The 18,664-nt window shown below is 32.0% G+C and overlaps 1 protein-coding gene across 2 annotated transcripts in view; it reads right to left on the reverse strand.

The window, feature by feature from the left end:
* LOC143254726 (muscarinic acetylcholine receptor DM1-like) overlaps positions 1 to 17,880 on the reverse strand; it is a 42,574-nt gene extending 24,694 nt beyond the window's left edge. The window contains exon 1 of one of the 2 annotated variants that reach the window (XM_076509798.1): positions 17,388 to 17,880. The gene's annotated coding sequence lies outside the window, so the exon portion shown is untranslated. Of the gene's footprint in view, positions 1 to 17,383 lie in introns of both variants that reach the window. The other variant, XM_076509797.1, reaches the window with a different exon arrangement.
* Positions 17,881 to 18,664: the final 784 nt, after the last annotated feature.

The raw sequence follows: 18,664 nt of genomic DNA on the forward strand, positions 1-18,664 counted from the left end.
CTCAAACTACGATAAATTATCAAAAGATATGAGCTAGTGGACTCTTACTTCACATACAAGATTTCAAGACAATATATCAAGAAATACCTGAAGTATAACATTTACAATACTGATTGAGTTTCTTTCTCTTTTTCTTTCCTTCGCGCCAAACGTACGTACATTTCATTTGGCCCCCCAGTGGCTCGGCGGTATGTCTGCGGACTTACAACACTAAAAACCGGGTTTTGATACCCGTGGTGGGCAGAGCACAGATAGCCCATTGTGTAGCTTTGTGCTTAATTCAAAACAACAACAAACAACAACAACATTTCATTTGATATAAAAAATATACTCTTTTTTCAAATTCGGTACGCTGATAGATAATTTCAACTGGTAGTTAGGAGTCATATTTGATGTAAGTATAATCCACCTGTGCAAAGTTATTTAACAAGTACTGCTCAATATATGCGCACGCCTACATACAAAATCACGTGAGCTATAGGTCTAAAATTCTTAATACATATTTATCTAAGAGAAAAAGTGGACGGTTTTTAGTTTTTTTGTCGTTTCGATCAAAAACCGCTGATTTAAAGCAGTAAAACTATAAGGAGAAAGGACGTGCAGATACATAAGTATTTGTTAGGCCAAGTAGACTAGATCAGTAGTTTCAAGTTCAAATTTTCAAACAAATCATAGAAGTAGACAGTTATTATTGATTATTCACTGCCAACTTTTCAGAACATATTTATTAAATTTTATGAACTTATCCTAACAAAAGAGTGATTAGCGTCACATGACATTAGCATAAATAATGTTGCCTGATATGGCTGTACCTATTCCATGGTGTTATAGTAAAGAAAGTTAAAACTGTTTTAGAGAGGAAAACTACTACAAAGAATATGGTTGGTCTGTAAAGTACAGGTCTGTTCGGAATAATAGGGTTGTGACCCTAGAGCTGATGTTGCTTACTATCCAGTGTTACTATTCTACTTGTTGTGGTCTGTTGATGTATATTGACAAAAAGTTATGTTATCTAATGAAAGACACTTTAGGTGTGGGTAAAAAAGGACTGAGTGTGCGACGTAAAGGATATGTTCATATGCTCATATACAGCATAGGTTAATGAGCATATGTTAAAAATGATAATTTTTAACATATACAGCTTATGTTCATTCATTAGATAAAGGTTCGCACGTATTCAGTTCTCAAAATATCTACAAGCAATGATGAATTGAAGGATGAAAAATGCTTGACATCTAACAACATTGTACAAACAAAACTTATATATCATTGTATCAGGGGTTAAGATGTGGATTGAAAATTTGGTTCCACAGATGAAAATGCAGCCAAAACAGTAGGAAAACACGGATATTATGGGACTGTCCAAGTACGTTCACATCCATCAACAATGTTAAGCCTTGTATACTTTGGCAGCAAATATCAGTTATACAAAACAAAACTGAAGCAAATCAGATTCTTTAGTAATATGCAAGTAACGGTCACTTTCCAAAATAAGGAATTCATAACCATTTTTTTGGTGTCCTTAAAAGAGGGATCTGGTTTAAGATTCAGTTGAAGAAAACAATAGTGACAATGTGATAATTAACTCATAATAAGACGCGGCACTAGAGACTATTTGATATTACCCTGTTTTCTAAAGAAACATTATTAGGAAAAAAATCATTTCTGTGATATTTATTCCAAAACTCGCTTTTTGACACTTTTTTGTTTTGTGGGAGCTTCCGTCTTTCCTGGTTAGGAGCACTTATGTTAGCTATATTTTGAAATATTATGAACAGTAGCGCAAGCTTGCTAACATTAAATAATAAAACAGCTGCTTCTTTAATTCTTCAATTCAGAGCATTTCTCGGACTTTTGTTAAAGAACTTTTATATGGGCGTCATAAAGTAACGAAATGAATAAGAAAGTGGTTTGGTTTTTGTTTATTTGTGGTTAAGTGAAAAGCTTCAAAAAAGGTCAATTTTTTTATATTCTCACTATCGAAACGTAATTTTTAGAATTGCTGATGAGCTACCGGGGGTAAGTAATACAAAATAACATCATACCACTATGACAGTGGCGTAAGTCTATAGTCAGTTGATGAATTAGTTAAATATACGTTCGAAGAAGAACATTTTGAAGTTAATTTCTATCTATGACATTACTTACAAAAATGTGTCTGTGTGTTTTCTTATAGCAAAGCCACATTGAGCTATCTGCTGAGCACACCGAGGAGAATTGAACCCCTGATTTTAGCGTTGTAGAAAATTAAAATTAACTAAATTCAGGAAATACTTCTTTTCCTAACAAGAGTGATAACACAGCAGCACATCTGGACTGAAATGCTATTTACCATCAACACAAAAACTAAATAAATGTAAGTAAAAATGAAGTTTAAGTCATTATCTTAGAATATTTCTCGCTCACTTTATTTGTATCAAAAACTTTTCAATCTTTAGATTGTTCTGATTTTTCAGTTATTATTATAATATGTATTATGAACTGTTTTCCCCGTTATTTATATTCCATATCTGTGTGGAGTTGTCTTTAGAGTTATCATACAATTGATTAGTAAGTTTATAATGATTCAACTGATAATTCAAAGGAATAATGTTATAGTTATTTTATATTTAAAAAAAAGTGTTTATGTGAACATTACAATCTTATTTTACTTTTTACACTTTTTACTTAAGATGGGAATGCAAAAGAGATACTTAAAATATCTTATTTTAATTATTTATTATTATTAATTTTTCATTTCGAATATAAATCCTCATCCTTATCCACCTGTATGTCAGAGTTAATGAGTTAAAATAAAACAATGCTTTTAACCTTTATGATTGGTTGTTTTCTTGATGGTGTAAATCAACATGTTGTGATGTTTCTCTATGTAACATGTAAAGACGTATTTGTTTTAGTAATTAAAATCCAAAGATGCACAAATTAGACACCGTTTGAAGCCTCAGTTTACCAGATTGTATACATGATTCTTCAGATATGGTTACAAGATCAAACTAAAGCTTTGAATGGAAATTCGAAGTTTGTTAGCGAGATCAATTTGAAGATCACGAATTATTTTGCAAAAGACTTTTAAAACTACTGCCTCAAGGTTTCTAATAAGCTGTTCAGTAGAAAATTAAACATATTCGCTTTAAACGCTCTCGCTATTGAAGTTGTACCGTATAATAGAAACAACCTACGAGAAATGCAGAGAAATTAGCCGATCGACTGGAGAGAAGGCGCTCAGATAATTTATCAGATCTCTCAAGGGTCCTGTATCTCTCTGGTGTGGAATGATCTCAACATAATGGAAAATTCCCTCGTGTTTACTTGTATCTTGTACGTTCCTCGGTCTTTAAACAAAAGAGTAACAGTTACGTCGATATAGAATAATCAAGAGAAAAGCCAGAGAGGCGAGATGAGTGTAATGAGATTGTACCTTACAAGGCAAAACGATCGATGTTCTGAAGGTGATGCAGCTTGTACAATTTTTACATTTTTTATGTTTCAAAACAGAAAAGCTACCTATTACGCCAGTGAGCTAATTACCAGATTTTTGCAAGTAATTCCTGCTTCTTATTTCCGTGTTGACTCATATTTCACAGATAAAAAAATGCTGAACCATCTGTGTTTGTTTATATTATAAATGAGACCTCATAAGGATAATCTCATTAATGCCTATTTCTGATAATATAGTGTTCTTACAAAACTTATTTGCCACTGCTTCGTTGCTTAACGATGATAAACAGCTAAGAGAGGCTAAATAACGGAGACTTTTCAACATCCTTACGAGGCTCACACTTTCACATTTCTCAAATTGCAAAATTCGTGCTATAATAAAAAGTTTCGTTGTTCGAGTTAAGCAAATACATATACTTCACATATGTTACAAAATCAACAAATATATTCAAATACGTTGTTAAGAAGAAATGTGTATATTGTTTGTTTAAAAGCGCAGACATGCTTGTGAAAAAGTATTGCTACACGTGTCTACGATTTTCTGTTCCCCTATCTTTTAAGATATGCTTTACAAAACTACTTTTACCGTGAAGACAAAAGCTTAACATACGTAGTATAGATGATAAATACGTCCATCAACAAAAGATCGGGTCTTATTGTAAAGTCGCGAACTGTGCGAGATCTGCTTCTAAGCCTTAAGTGCAGACGGGTGCATGTAACTGATTGATTTCCTGCTGCACATCTTTTGATGCAGGACAGTATGTATTTATGTAGGGTAAAGTGTTTGTAGGTATGTATTTACATATGATGCTGTGTTGTAAAGTTCTAAGTACATATATATTTATATACGATACTATATTGTGTGTGTGTGTTTTCTTACAGCAAAGCCACATCGCGCTATCTGCTGAGCCTTAGGAGGGGAATCGAATCCCTGATTTTAGCATTGTAAATCCGTAGACATACCGCTGTACTAGCGGGAAGCACTATATTGTGATGTCCTCCTAGAGATTGGTATTTCTCTATATATGATAATATGTTGTGGTGTTTATTATAAATTGGAATGTATCTATAAATTATAGTGTGTTGTTGTGCTCTACGAAAAGTTGATCTGTATGTGTTGAAATACAATGTTGCGGGATTTACAAGAGATTAGTAAATGTCTTTTAATGATACTACGTTGTAGTGCTCTACTAGGAGTTGATATATATATGTATATGATACTGTGTTGTGATGTTTAGTAAAGGTTAGTATACGTCTGATATAATACTATAATGTGGTGTTTTATAGAAGTTTATATTCATGTATACTTGATACTATATTATGGTGTTTAGTAGGGGTTGGCAATAGTAATATTTTGTGATGTTCTACTACAGGCTGGCCTATATCTGTTTGTGAAACAATTAATTTATTAGAGAGTGGTGTTTGCTAGACTTGGTACGTATATATATGTGATTCCATGTTGAAATATTACTCTGTCTTGAAAAAGTATTCACTCCAACCAATGATGTCATATTTTGATAAATATACAAATAATGTAAAACGTTTATGAATAACATGTTTTTTACTCAAAATTTTAATGATCAAACTTAACATTGTTATATGTAAAAAGAGTTGAATGCCAGTAAAATCCGTAAAGAAATATATAACTTGAAATTTGCTGATTGTATATGTTTCATTCCTCTAAATCAGTACTTGGTGGAAGAACCTTTGGAAGTAATTACTGCTCTGAATCTTTTTGAATATGTTTTTAAAAACTTTACACAATGGTATGGTGTAATATTTGTCCATTCTTCCTGGAAAAATTGTACCAATTCTGACAAGTTCGTTGGGGATTGTTGATGGAATGCTATCTTCAAGTCTCACCATAAATTTTCCATTAGATTCAAGAAAGGACGTTGACTGGGTCACTCTAGAACATTCACTTTCTTCTTGTGAAACCACTTCACTGTGGAATTGGCCTTGTGCTTCAGATCATTGTTCCATTTAAATGTGGATTTTCGGCCCAGTTTAGGTTTTTAGCTGACTCAATTAGGTTTCCTTTGGGGTTCGCCTGTACTCTGTACCGCCCATCTTCTCCTCAATCCGGACAAACTGAAAAGCATCTCCATAACATCCCAGTTAAGCTCAATTTTTGTCTAGTCTGACCATAAACCTTCTACTATGCGTCTGCAGTATTATTTACATGCTTTGTGACAAACTCCATATGAGATTTAAGATGATTTATTTTCAATGCAGGATTCTTTGTTGCCACTCACATATATATACCAGCTTTATGCTGGGACTGGGATACTAACTCCCATCTAAGTTAAGGAACATTACAGTTCTTTTAAAGTCACTGTTGGCTTCACAGTGTCATCCCTAACATTACAGTTCTTCTAAAGTCACTGTTGGCTTTACAGTGTTATCCCTAACATTACAGTTCTTCTAAAGTCACTGTTGGCTTCACAGTGTCATCCCTAACATTACAGTTCTTCTAAAGTCACTGTTGGCTTTACAGTGTTATCCCTAACATTACAGTTCTTCTAAAGTCACTGTTGGCTTCACAGTGTCATCCATAATCAATTTTCTGCTTCTTTGAAATTTTCTTGTCCTCTTCTCCTAATCTATGTTTCTCTATCGCTTTACTTCCGACCTATTTCGAAAGCTTCTTGGTCTTCGTTGTTGGTTTGGCGTATCACTATGAGAGTTGTGTATTGAACAGATGCATTTACTCTAAAATCGAGCTAAATCATTTTGATTACACAGAGAAGGAAACTATTACACTAATTTTGGGATTTTCCAAACGAATATTTTGGAACTTGAACTGATTTAGCAAAGTAACTGAAACCTTATACAATTGAAAATATTGTAATTTTCTTTGCAAAAATAAATTACAGACATAAAATCAATGTTTTCTTAACTTCATCAGTTTAGTGTAGATTGTGTAAATTCAAAATATTAAGTCTCATTTGATACTGTGTTGCAGTATTTCGCTATAGATTGAAATGTGTCATATATATAATACTATGTTGTGGCGCTTAGTAGAGGTTGGTGTGTATCTATGTGTTATACTATATTGCAGTATTCTGTTAGAAGTTGAAATTTTTTTATACATAATACAATGTTATGTTTCGGTAGAAATTGGAATATATCTATATATGATAGTATTTTGTAGTGTTTAGTACAGGTTGGTGTGTATCTATAAATAATACTATCTTGTGGTGTTTGCATAAGGTCAGTATGTATCTATATCACTGGGGAACACTTTTTCAGTAACTTTGAGTTGCATTGGATATTTTAACTGATTCTGAAGGAGTTTTAGGCGCTGATTTCAAATCTGAAATTAGTTTTTCTCTGCAAGTTCTAGTTTGTATGCAATTTGAGGTTAATGAAATTGTACAAATGTAAAATTGCATAAACCATGTATAAGCATTTTCACGTCCATATATATAGATAGCTTCTAATATTTTGATCATTCTTCTTTTGTTTCAGATCAAACATGGCTTCCAAAAATAGATATCATTGCAGAAACAAGCCTGATGCCTTCTGCTACATATGTGGATGCTACACACTCAATCGTCAGAGACGTAACATATCCTCGTTCGTCAAGCGTGCCTACAAGGCATATTTTGAAGTTCATCTTGGTGATCAAGACAAGCAATGGGCTCCTCATGTTGTGTGCCACAATTGTGAGGAAATGCTTCGAGACTGGACCAAAGGAAAACGCAATGGTCTGCCTTTTGGTGTTCCAATGATTTGGCGCGAACCCACCAACCATGTAACTGACTGTTATTTCTTCATGGTAAACACAACGGGTGTTGGGAAGAAAAACCGACATAAGATTACGTATCCGAACATTCCCTCAGCTATTCGGCCTGCACAAACAAATTGATAAGCTATTCCTATAATTTCCTATAATAACGAAAAATTAAAAAATAAATAAAAATGTCAAATTGCATAAAATCTGTAGCTTGCAGACAAAAACCGACTTCAGATTTGAAATCAACACACTCAAATTGACTATAGAAAGGTCTTTTTTTAAATGCAACAAAATGAGTGTTCCCCAGTGTATTTGATACTATATTTTAGTATTTCATTAGATATCGCTATATATCTGTACAGAGTATTTTTTACACATATATGTATACATATTTGCATTTCTTTCTCTTTTCTGTATTCCTGGTTTTTACTGTGGGTATTTTTTTAAAAAAGCTAACCGATGAGAGACCACATGGTTTTGTTTGATCACAAGTAACTGCATTTTCAAGTTTTGTACCATCAAAGCGAAAAAGTTTCTGATAGATATATTTTTCACAAATGTTTGAGTATGTGCACCCCTGAAGCTTCTTCCTTTGCTTAGACAGATCATATTGTAATATCTCCTAGTCAAACTCAGGATCTCTTCTCATCCATTTCAAAGCACAATCAATCATACTATATCTACAATATGTTGGGTTTGCCTATCTACATAGTAATATGAGAAGCATTTGTTCTCGTCGTGGCTGAGCGAACAACAAACTCGCCACCACAAGCCCATTAGACTTATTGTGCTGCTCGGTATAAGTATTTCACATTTAACAACCATCGAACCCTAACGCCCACACTAGATAAAAACACGAGTAGTATATGACTTAAGACAATTATGATTCACAATGTTTGGAAAAGCATCAAGAAAACATATCTGTTAGATTAAGACAAATGTGTTTTAATGTCTTAATACATATTTAATTTTCTTGATAAAACTTTTAATACTTTATACGTATAGATTATATATAATTTTCACAAAACGAATCGGTGATCTTGCACATTGTTTGTGATACTAGGCGTGAGTTATTTAACACCCATAACTGAAACATTCGATATTTTCGTTCAAAGACTTCATACGCATTTTTTTTTCTGTAAATCACTGATTTTTCTCACAAAACATTTTATAGTTGTTTGTTTTTCCTTTAGCGCTTAGTAACAGATTTAACACTAAAACATATTATTAATGCATGAGAAGTAAACGGAGAATGAGGATAAAGTGACATAGACGTAATCAAGAAAGTAGTCATAATAAGCTCTGATACTGAACAAACTTTCCAGTCTGTTGTAATGCCATCTTACGATTTAGAGTATCCTCTATGATAGAAGTTCCCAAACATTTTAGCATGAGTATTCACTAACAGATAAGCTTTTAATTTTCTTTTTCCATGAATTACTAAAATAAAACATATCCAGACTTTTGAAAAGGTGATTTAAGATTTCCTATAATAATTAGATTTTTTTCCTTCTGTTCTAACCTGAAATATTAATTGATTTGCAATTTTTTTGCAAATGTATTTTATAAAGTTTAATGCAACTACCTTAATAACAGTAAATGTGATCATGTAAATAGAAGTGGTTATTAGTTCTTCGATACAGATGAGTTTCAGAAATGTTCTTGTTTTTATTAGTTTTCCTGATAAAAAGGTTTTAAATCTTTAAAGATCAAGTTTCGTTAAGTATTTTTATGTTTGACAAACTAATTTAGTTCTATGATTTCTAGAAGGTAGAACGTGAACGACAGTTATTGCGCATCAACTTAGAAAAACATATTTATGGACAGTTATTTCTACATTAGTTTATCCTTTGCAGAAAATACATTTCGTTGGTATGTGTAACTTAAACAACTTACAAATTTATTTGTTTATAGCATTGACTAACTACTCTTACCATAAGATATTAGTATTCGGCATATCACATTTTTAAACACTGCGTTCACCATCCAGTTCTTTACAGATTTTCAAGAGATAGTAGGGGATATAAGTATTCCAACCACATTATCTTCAGGGCTTATCAGGTCGGCTGAGATAAACAGAGCAAGCACAGTAATGGTCGGAACAATATTTATATAAGCCATGCAACATAAAAATATTCGTTATACAGAGTGTGTGTTGTAGTTTTGTATTTAACCAGAAACAAGCACTAGCCTATTGAAAACACTGGCAGGTGAAATAAAATACTTGATTTTAGAGTCTTTGCTTATTTCACTTTCGTGCATGCAGAAAGTACTCCTAAGACATTTATTGGTAACAAGTATCTTGATTTTGGTAAACTTAAATATGAATATATTTTTTGTTTATGTGTGAAAAACAATAAGATTAAAAAATTTCATGAATTAGAATGTTTTAATTTAAACAAACTTTTAAATAATTTCTGATTTTTTTTATTCTGAGTCTATTCAAAACTTCCAAACTACATACTTTCCAAGTTTTAGTTATATTATTTGAAAAAGTACTTATTATTGTAATAATTATTATACTAATTATTGTAATAAAGACATTCCTGGGTAAAGATAAGTTTATATAGCGACAGTTTAGAATTATTTTGATCACTGATGCACAGATATTTCAATATTTTGAGTTAATAAACCCTTGGCATCTGTAAATAAATATCAAACTACTGCCTAAGGTCATCTTAGATTTTCACAAAATTAGATTTATAATATTATTCTTTAAAATTATCTCTGTAATTTAAATACATTTGTATTACTAACTACACAATCTGATATTCTGATATAAGTTAGTGCTTTTAGACATTCGTATCAAATTGCTACGTAAAACGTTGAATTATTCCTTACTAGGCTTGTTTCTTCTAACTTGCTAGTCTAATCAACTCTTACCGACCTGAATGAAGCGTAATGGTTAGCGTACAGTCTGTGAATCCGATCATTCACGCTTCGTAACCTTTTGCCGCAAATCGCACTTTGAGGGCGTAGGTTTTGCTACAAGAGTGACAGTCGATTTCTACTACTCGATTATACAGGAAGACCATGAATCGTAGGTGTTGGGTCTTATGACACTAAAATTAGGGTTTCGATAATCGCGATAGGCACAACACTGATAGACCATCATGTGAAACAAACTAACAAAAAACTACCGTCCTCTTACTCTATCAGTTGAAATTAAATAAAACTTTTCATTTGAACAAGTATCGTCCTTTTATAACACTGTACTAATTTCAGTGTTGCTGATTCGTATCTGTATTTGTCATTGCACTCGTGTAAACGTACCTCATTTGCTGTTTCAACAATTCAAATTCCTTTTGCAATTATTTTACTTTTAAAGGATTAATTACTGTCTTGCTATTTTATTTTTATATACTAAAGATTTCTATGTCTGGTTTTTTTATTTGAAATTGTGTTTGTTTGTTTGTTTTGAATTTCGCACAAAGTTACTCGAGGGCTATCTGTGCTAGCCGTCCCTAATTTAGCAGTGTAAGACTAGAGGGAAGGCAGCTGGTCATCACCACCCACCGCCAACTCTTGGGCTACTCTTTTACTAACGAATAGTGGGATTGACCGCAACGTTATAACGCCTCCACGGCTGAAAGGGCGAGCATGTTTGGCGCGACGGGGATGCGAACCTGCGACCTTCAGATTACGAGTTGCACGCCTTGAGATTGTGAAATCTGATAATATTTTTTACTTCTTCTCACAAAGACACCTTTTATTAAGAAATAAGAAAGCAATTGGCGCCAGTGGGGAAGCGTTCGATCTCTTTTCTGTTCGATAACTTAAACATCAAAGTGTAAGACTCCAAGTATCTCCGTACACGAGCGATCAATGCTCCTAAGCAACTAATTACTGAAGAACTAAATATCTGGATTACTTATTAGTGAAACTTTAAGACGTTTCTTTTTTATGTTTTATTTTCAAGAAACATTTTATATTCAGTTGTGAATAACTTTGGAAAATACCCGGATAAATTTTTGTCGTTGTTTCATGTAAACCTTCGCAACGGGTTACCTGCGATCTGTCTACTATATGGAATTTAATTCTAGATTTTTTGCTTTGTAAGTCCGTAAATTTACAGTTGACTTTACTGGTTATCTCTGAAGTAAAGCTCGAGATTTTGGAGCTCGTAAGCCAGGGTCAAAACCGTGTGATACCACAAAATATCTTCTACTTTAATCTGTGGGTGAGTTGTAAAAGTGACCGTCAATCCCTTAGCATGAGTGTGATTGATAGGTTGTTGTTCATTTGGTATTTTTTCTCTTGTTGGCAGTTTCTCTTGTACCCCAAACAAATAAACATCTCTGGAAACTAAGTATCACCAAATTAGGTTCGCAACAAGTTAGTCTTATTTGCGTTTTTTTTCAAATTTTAATTCATAAAATAATGTTATGTAGTAGTAATGCTTGCATGATTTTTTCAGTTTTCTTTAATGTCTAACGTTGTTTGAAATTTTATCTATCGTTTTAAAGTTTTATAATTAAATCAATAATTTTATTCTTTTGGCATGAAGTGATCATATTATTTTTATCAGCGAGTTTAGACTAATATGATACTAAATAATCGCTTAAGTCACGATACAATCATTAAAAAGTGAATACTTTCTGAAAGTTAAGTTTAATTGAAGCCTTACGTTCAGTACAATTTTTAGCGACTTTAAAGTTTATTAAGCTATCAATCATAAATAATTTGATACTTTCTGACAGTGAAGTACGATCATACTATCTTCAAAAATTTCTGAATAATATTAAGCTACAAGTTTTAGCGACTAAAGAGTCGATTTTTAATTCGATCATTATAAAAGTTAAGACTTTCTGATAAAGTGCTGACAAATTATGCTAAATTTTAATGAAAGTATTAATCTCGAAGATGTTTTGGCTAAAATGTAAAGCAATAATTACTGAACTGAAAACCTTCTGGACAAAATACTTTCACGAACAATTTGATGTCTAAGATATGATACATTTATCTGTAGCTTGACTACTTACTAGTAACTTATATATAATTTTGATGTACAGCAGTGATAACTAAAAGTAATAATACAACAGTAAGAAAGTAGTTTTGCACATTACTGGGACAAGAGAATATTTTATCATTTTTCGATTTTATGGGTATAATTCTTCTAGGCCTTTACAGAATGTAAATTATAAAACTATGGCAATGTTTCATTGACACCTATTGATAATTGAATGAGCCAGGGTGAAAATGTTTACATTTCTTTAGAATTACCATATACTTGTACCAAGGGTATGTCATAAGGATCCTGCTTGAATGAACATACTGGTCAAATTGAGGTTGTAATAAATGTCAAAGTATCCCATGCAGTGTCTTAACTACAGAAAAAAAAGCCAACATCGGTACGGTATGTGTTAGAATAAATTAATCTAATAGCACTCAACAAATAAACTTTGATAAAAACAGTGTTTAACGTTTTGTATTAAATTTTGTTGTAGCGTAGAGAATTGATAATAGAACAGAGAGATTGCATAAAATCTTTATATGGTGCTGGTTGGACTTTCTGACAAACTTCTGTAGACTTGAAACACTCCCCAAACACTGTCAAGTACACCCTAGATCATGGCACTGAGACAGGTAAATTTAAAAATAGGAAAAGAAGAATCAGAACACCTAAACAGTGATATTGATGTTAAGTATCTTCGTTTATGCAGCCTTTAGGGCAAATGGAAGAGTGCCACTGATCTCAAGCATGAGGTAAACGACCGTGTATCAAATGACAGAAAAGTGTCCAGATTTATAGTATCAAGAAGACTTAACAAGAATGAAATACTTGGTCGTGTAACAGTTAAACTACCTTTACTTCGATCTTCAATTATTTTAAAGAGACTGAAATTTTCTAAAATGTGCAAACCTGGACTGTTGATGATTGGAAAAGTTATTATGGACGGATGAGTCCAAGTTTGAAATATTTAGTTCAAATCGTTGGTCGTACATCCGTCGGTAGAAAGGTGAAAATTACTTACCTCAATTCATTGCACTTACAATGCAGCATACAGAAGAAAGTGTGATGGTTTGGGAGCGTTTTTCTGATAACGCGGTATGAGATATTTGAAAAATAGGTGAAATAATGTACCAGCACAGATACCCTCAGATACTGATCTGTTATGGTATACCTAGTGATTTGTCTATTATTGGTAAATAATTATACTGCCAAGAACATAATGACTCCAAACACTCATCCAAGTATGCAGAAATTACTGAGCTAAGAAAGAAGCTACTAGAGTCATTCAAATGATGGAATGGTTCAATTATGCAGATTAATAACTTGACGAATCAAATATTATTTTCAAAAAATCTTTATGGGAGTATTTGAGAGACTTTTGGAAAAATGCCTCAAGGAATGTCTGCAGTTGTTAAAGCAAAAGGAGGACACATAAAATATTAACTTTTTGCTGAACTCAGATCCTTACACTGAGTTTCTGTTGTACTAAACATGAAAATTAGTAAAATGTTGGTGTTTCACCTGTGATTTACCTTCTACTGTCCTTTGAAAGTAGCCTGAAATCTAATATTTGACTTTGTTCTGACACTTTTACACAGTACTGTATATGTTGTGTCTTCAAAGTAATCAGTTCTAGAATAAAATTATATTTGAAATTGCAAAACACCAGCGAGAATATCTTAAAACAATAAACCGAAGCCGCAGTTATTATAGACTTCTTTATTGTAGTGAATTTAGAAATTTAAGTGATTCATTGCGTAACAACGTTATACCCCGAACACGATGTTTTCAACATTTTGTATATCATGAAACTAAAATACATTGCTTTAAATTTGCATTAATTTTTATGTGAATCGAAATAAAATAATTATACAAAAATACACGAAGACTTCAAATCATATATAACTCATCATTAAATCAGAGATTTAACATGACTTGATTTGTCCGTGTAGAAACAAACAAACAAACAAACAAAAGCTTGTTTTAAGCGAGCTCACTTAGACGTAACAGAGCTTTTTAATTACTTGAGATTTTTGTACCAGTTCTCCTTAGCAGCAATCAAAGATATGTATTCGAAGTAGACCATTCATAGTTTATTAGTTTCAAGATGCAACTAAAACTCCTTTGTGCTTTTTTCAGAGAATTAGGAGTTATTGGTTCAGATATTTATTTTAACGTCTCGTAGTGCATCCATGTGCAACATTTCTCAGAATTACAATTAAAGTTACAGCCGTGTTCATAGAAGAGAAATGTGATCAATTAGGTTTCTAAACTTCTGTTTTAATAAACATAATATAAGCTCTACATGAGGTATCTATTCGAATAAAAATCTCAAATTATCATTCATAATTTAAAATATTTTTCTCTGTTTTATGTACATTAATTATACGTAATAGAGCTTATAAACAAAGCAATTTGCAAATCAAGAAATTGATAAATGATAACGTAATCATATTCAACATACTTTATTTACCCCATTCTATTTCTTCAATATATTTCAACAGTTTAACATTTTGTATCGATGACAATTTACTTTGAGCTTTCGACTGTACGTAATATTACGTGAACTTGCAAGTAGAACGAGCTGGTTGGTCGTTTTACTATGACATTTACTAATAGAGAAAAACATTGTGAGCATCAACTCGCAATTGGTGCATAATAAATATTAAAATTAATGAAATTGCACAACTACAAAAAACAAAAATATTGAATACAGATCTAAGTATGAAAAAGTATGAATATATGATTCAGTGACTATTGTCGTCATAGAAATAAAGTTGAGTAGCTGTTGAATAACAGAAAAATGATCAGCGATAGTCGTAAAATACACGTTTTAATCCAGAATTTTATTTAAACAATCTTGTTTATTAGCACGATGAACACACGAGTGCACTTAAGGAAAAACATATAAATTTGGAAGTGAATGAATTATTCTAAATCGCATAATTTCCGTTCCGCAATCAAGAAAACTAGGCTTAATTGTATAGACGTAGCATAGATCGAAATACAGAATGTGGGTTTTCTGTATGGCTAAATACGTTTGTAAGCCTTCAGTTTACACAACTTTTTAATCAAGTTTTTTCAGACTCATAAAAAAATAATAACACCGTAACCAAACTTGTACTTTCGACTAAAATATATCGTGTTTGAACTATAAAAATAACCGTAATAATCATAAATGCTTTCATAGATTATACATTGTTCAAAATTCGCAGTTAGATGTTTTTCTCACATTTAATTAAACTATCTAAAATATTAGGAGTAGTTGTAAGAGTTGTTAAACATAAAACTAACCAAAGTGCCATTTGTACTCCACCCATCGCGGGTTTTGAAACCAGCTTAATTGGAGTAGAAGTCTGCAGACATACTGCTGTGCGATTGAGAACAGGTTGCTTGTTTTTTGAATTTCGCGTAAAGCTACACGAGGGCTATCTGTGCTATCCGTCGCTAATTTAGCAGTGTAAGACAAGAGGGAAGGTAGCAACCGGGAACAGGGTTGGAAGATGTATTATTTTAAAAGAATGACATTAATATAAAACTCTGAGTACTTTAAGATATTTGATATAAAAATATATATAAAACACACAAAGTATTACCTTCTAGATTTTGCAGTGAATATTTTTTCTGTTATACTAGAATTCCGTATATCTATGGTCATCTTGTTCGTCAAAGCTAAGGCAGTTATATCAACAAGGACATTTTTCCAAGTTCCATGAAATATTAAAGTCATCAGTATCATATAATTATCAGTTCTATCTTTCTAGTAAGAGCAAGTTTTATATATTTTAGAATCACATGTATATATAACTTTAATTCGAAAGTTTTCTGGAATTTTCTCTTTTACACAACATCTTATTTGAATGACCTTTCAGATGATCTTTGTTAGATCTTTGGTCTACAAAACAGCTTTATATTTATCTTATATTTTAGATCTATTGAAATTTTAAGTTCTTGTGAATTGCTTCTTATTTTCTGTCTGATTTGTAAACGACGTTTCAGACTTTGTGCGAAATCCTTCATCAGGTCTCAAAACATCTCTAAATAAGGTTAAGGTCAGGAATAACCTATATGAACTATTCAGAATTTCAAAAATACAGCTTAAAACTTTCTTTTGCTGTAAAGAGAGCACATTATTTTTGAATAAAACTTGCTGAAATAAAGTAGTTTAATTTCTTTGTGGCGTTAAGAAGCATGAAGAGAAATAAAGACAGGTTGGAATACATCGCAAACTAAGCGGAGATAACAGCTGCATTTATTTTTGGTTCCATTTAATATAACTTACAGGCCCATACTACCAGTTGTTGGCAAACCTTTCATAAAAAAACGTTGTTTTATTGAGATATTTTCCCGAGTTTCATACATATTAAAATTTCTTTTTAAAATGTGAATATTCTACTTTTTCTGCTTCAAACGGATTGGACGTTACAAAAAAAATATGAAAATAAATTTTACTTTTAAAAAATTTGTATGGTATTATATAAGGAACCAGGTTTCATAACTTAGAAACGATGATATATTGATGACGACAATGGATGATTTTTCTTTATGTTTTTCTGCACCATATAAACATGTGAAGATAAAAATGATATAATTATACTCATTAAGTGTTATTAATAAATTAGTTAAAACATAAAGTTAATGTATTCAAATTATTTTAGTTAATATTATTTTTCTTTAGTTTGATTTTTTCAAAACAGAACATTGGTTTGGTTTGACAGTTACAGAAAAAGTTTTGTAATTGTTAACAATAGTAATTAACTTTCTATTTTGAAAAGTTTTGAGTTGCTTAGCATGCCAAAATACACATGAAATAGCCTGTAAAAAATAAAAGGATATAATTGTATGATAAAATGTAATAATATAACAGAAGCTCTGTACATCACACACACGCAGTTTTTCTTTCACTGTGCCTCATTTACATTCTTTATAATAACAAATAAGAGGTCGCAAACCTTCATTAGAAAATTGCTTACTCCTTAAAGAATAACTTTTTTGGAAAAAAATATAGCACTATGAACTTACTTTATAGAAACATTACAAACTTATGCAAATAACGATTTGTGTGAATATAATAGAAATGCGCGAGGAAAACAACATACATATACAAATAATTCAGAACGATAAACGTTACGAAAATACTTCAATAAAATACTATAGACTTTCATGAGGAATGCTACACATTAATACTATAGACATTTTAGAGAAATAATTCCTACAGTTACTCTAGGAAAATTCCGTACAATGCTACATACTCACGCAAACAGGTAAGGAGATGATATATAAAAATGGTCCATGATTGGATGCTGTAGCTCTTGGTGTCTATAAAGTCTAAAGACGAAATGCGATATGCTAATGTTAATCCTGAGGTTTTATAGTTAAAATATTGTTATTAAAATGTTCGGGAGGGGCACCTGATGTGAAAACAATTCGGCTAAATTTTCAGTTTGTCTTACAATTTTAAGAAACTGGAAATAATCCAGTTAACTCAGTCGTATTGACTGTGATAAACTAAGCCTAGTTCAGTCAGATCAATGTAATTGTTTGATTGGCACGTGAGACACAAGTTCTATATTAGTAATATTTTACAAACTCCACAAGGTTTCGCATTTCACGAAATAAGATCGTTTTATATTGATCACGTTTGTGACGTTTAAATCAAGTTAAAGACTGGAATGAGACCCTTTCCTTCCGGCTTAATTCCAGACAGAAAAGAAGACAGAGCCTAAAATTTCACGTGTAATACATGTCGCATGCTGCCAGCAAGTGGGGATGAATCAAGAGGAAAGAGTTGGAGGAAGAACTACTACGCGATCGAATAACGTGACGTCGGCTAGACGTCTGCTTCAAGAAACGTATTGGTCTTTTACCTGAGGTAGAATAGTGAAGTGTAGGTAGTGCAACACAAATCACTCGTATTATTCCTTTTTTGCATTGTAGAGCAAATCCTCAAGTATTTTCTGAGTTACTAATATGACTGTCTGTATGACTATTAACTTACTATGATTATTATAAAGAAAATAAGAACTAAAAGCGATTTCAAAGTTAAGATAATCGTTACACAATCAGGAGGTACAATAAGTATAGCCACAATAGTTTAAACTTAGTGAAACCAAGAAGTCTTGAAATTAAAACTGACAAACGTTTCTTTTTTCTCTCTCTGTAATGAGCTTTGTTCCAAATGTCTTTAAATGGAATTTGTATATACTTTACTTCAAAAGAGAAACTTAACTTTTATTTTTTCTGTGATGGTTGGATTCAATTTTCTGACTGCAATACCGTTTTAATTTTGTGTTAAACTTGCTTAGGTTTCAGTTGAGACATTTGCTTGGTGTAGACTTCAGTCTAAACTCATTACCATTACTTATCCTGTGTTTGCTTCATTTAGGTTTTAACTGAATTATTTACTATATTTACCGATGTCTTGCACTTGGATTTCAGCTGAGAAGATTCATTATTATCTATTCTGAACTGGTTTCACTTATAACTCAGCTAAGAATCTATTCAGTAAGTTATTCTGCATTAGTATTGCTTAC

The sequence above is a fragment of the Tachypleus tridentatus genome, chromosome 1 (assembly GCF_004210375.1).
Source record: "Tachypleus tridentatus isolate NWPU-2018 chromosome 1, ASM421037v1, whole genome shotgun sequence".
NCBI lineage: Eukaryota > Metazoa > Arthropoda > Merostomata > Xiphosura > Limulidae > Tachypleus > Tachypleus tridentatus.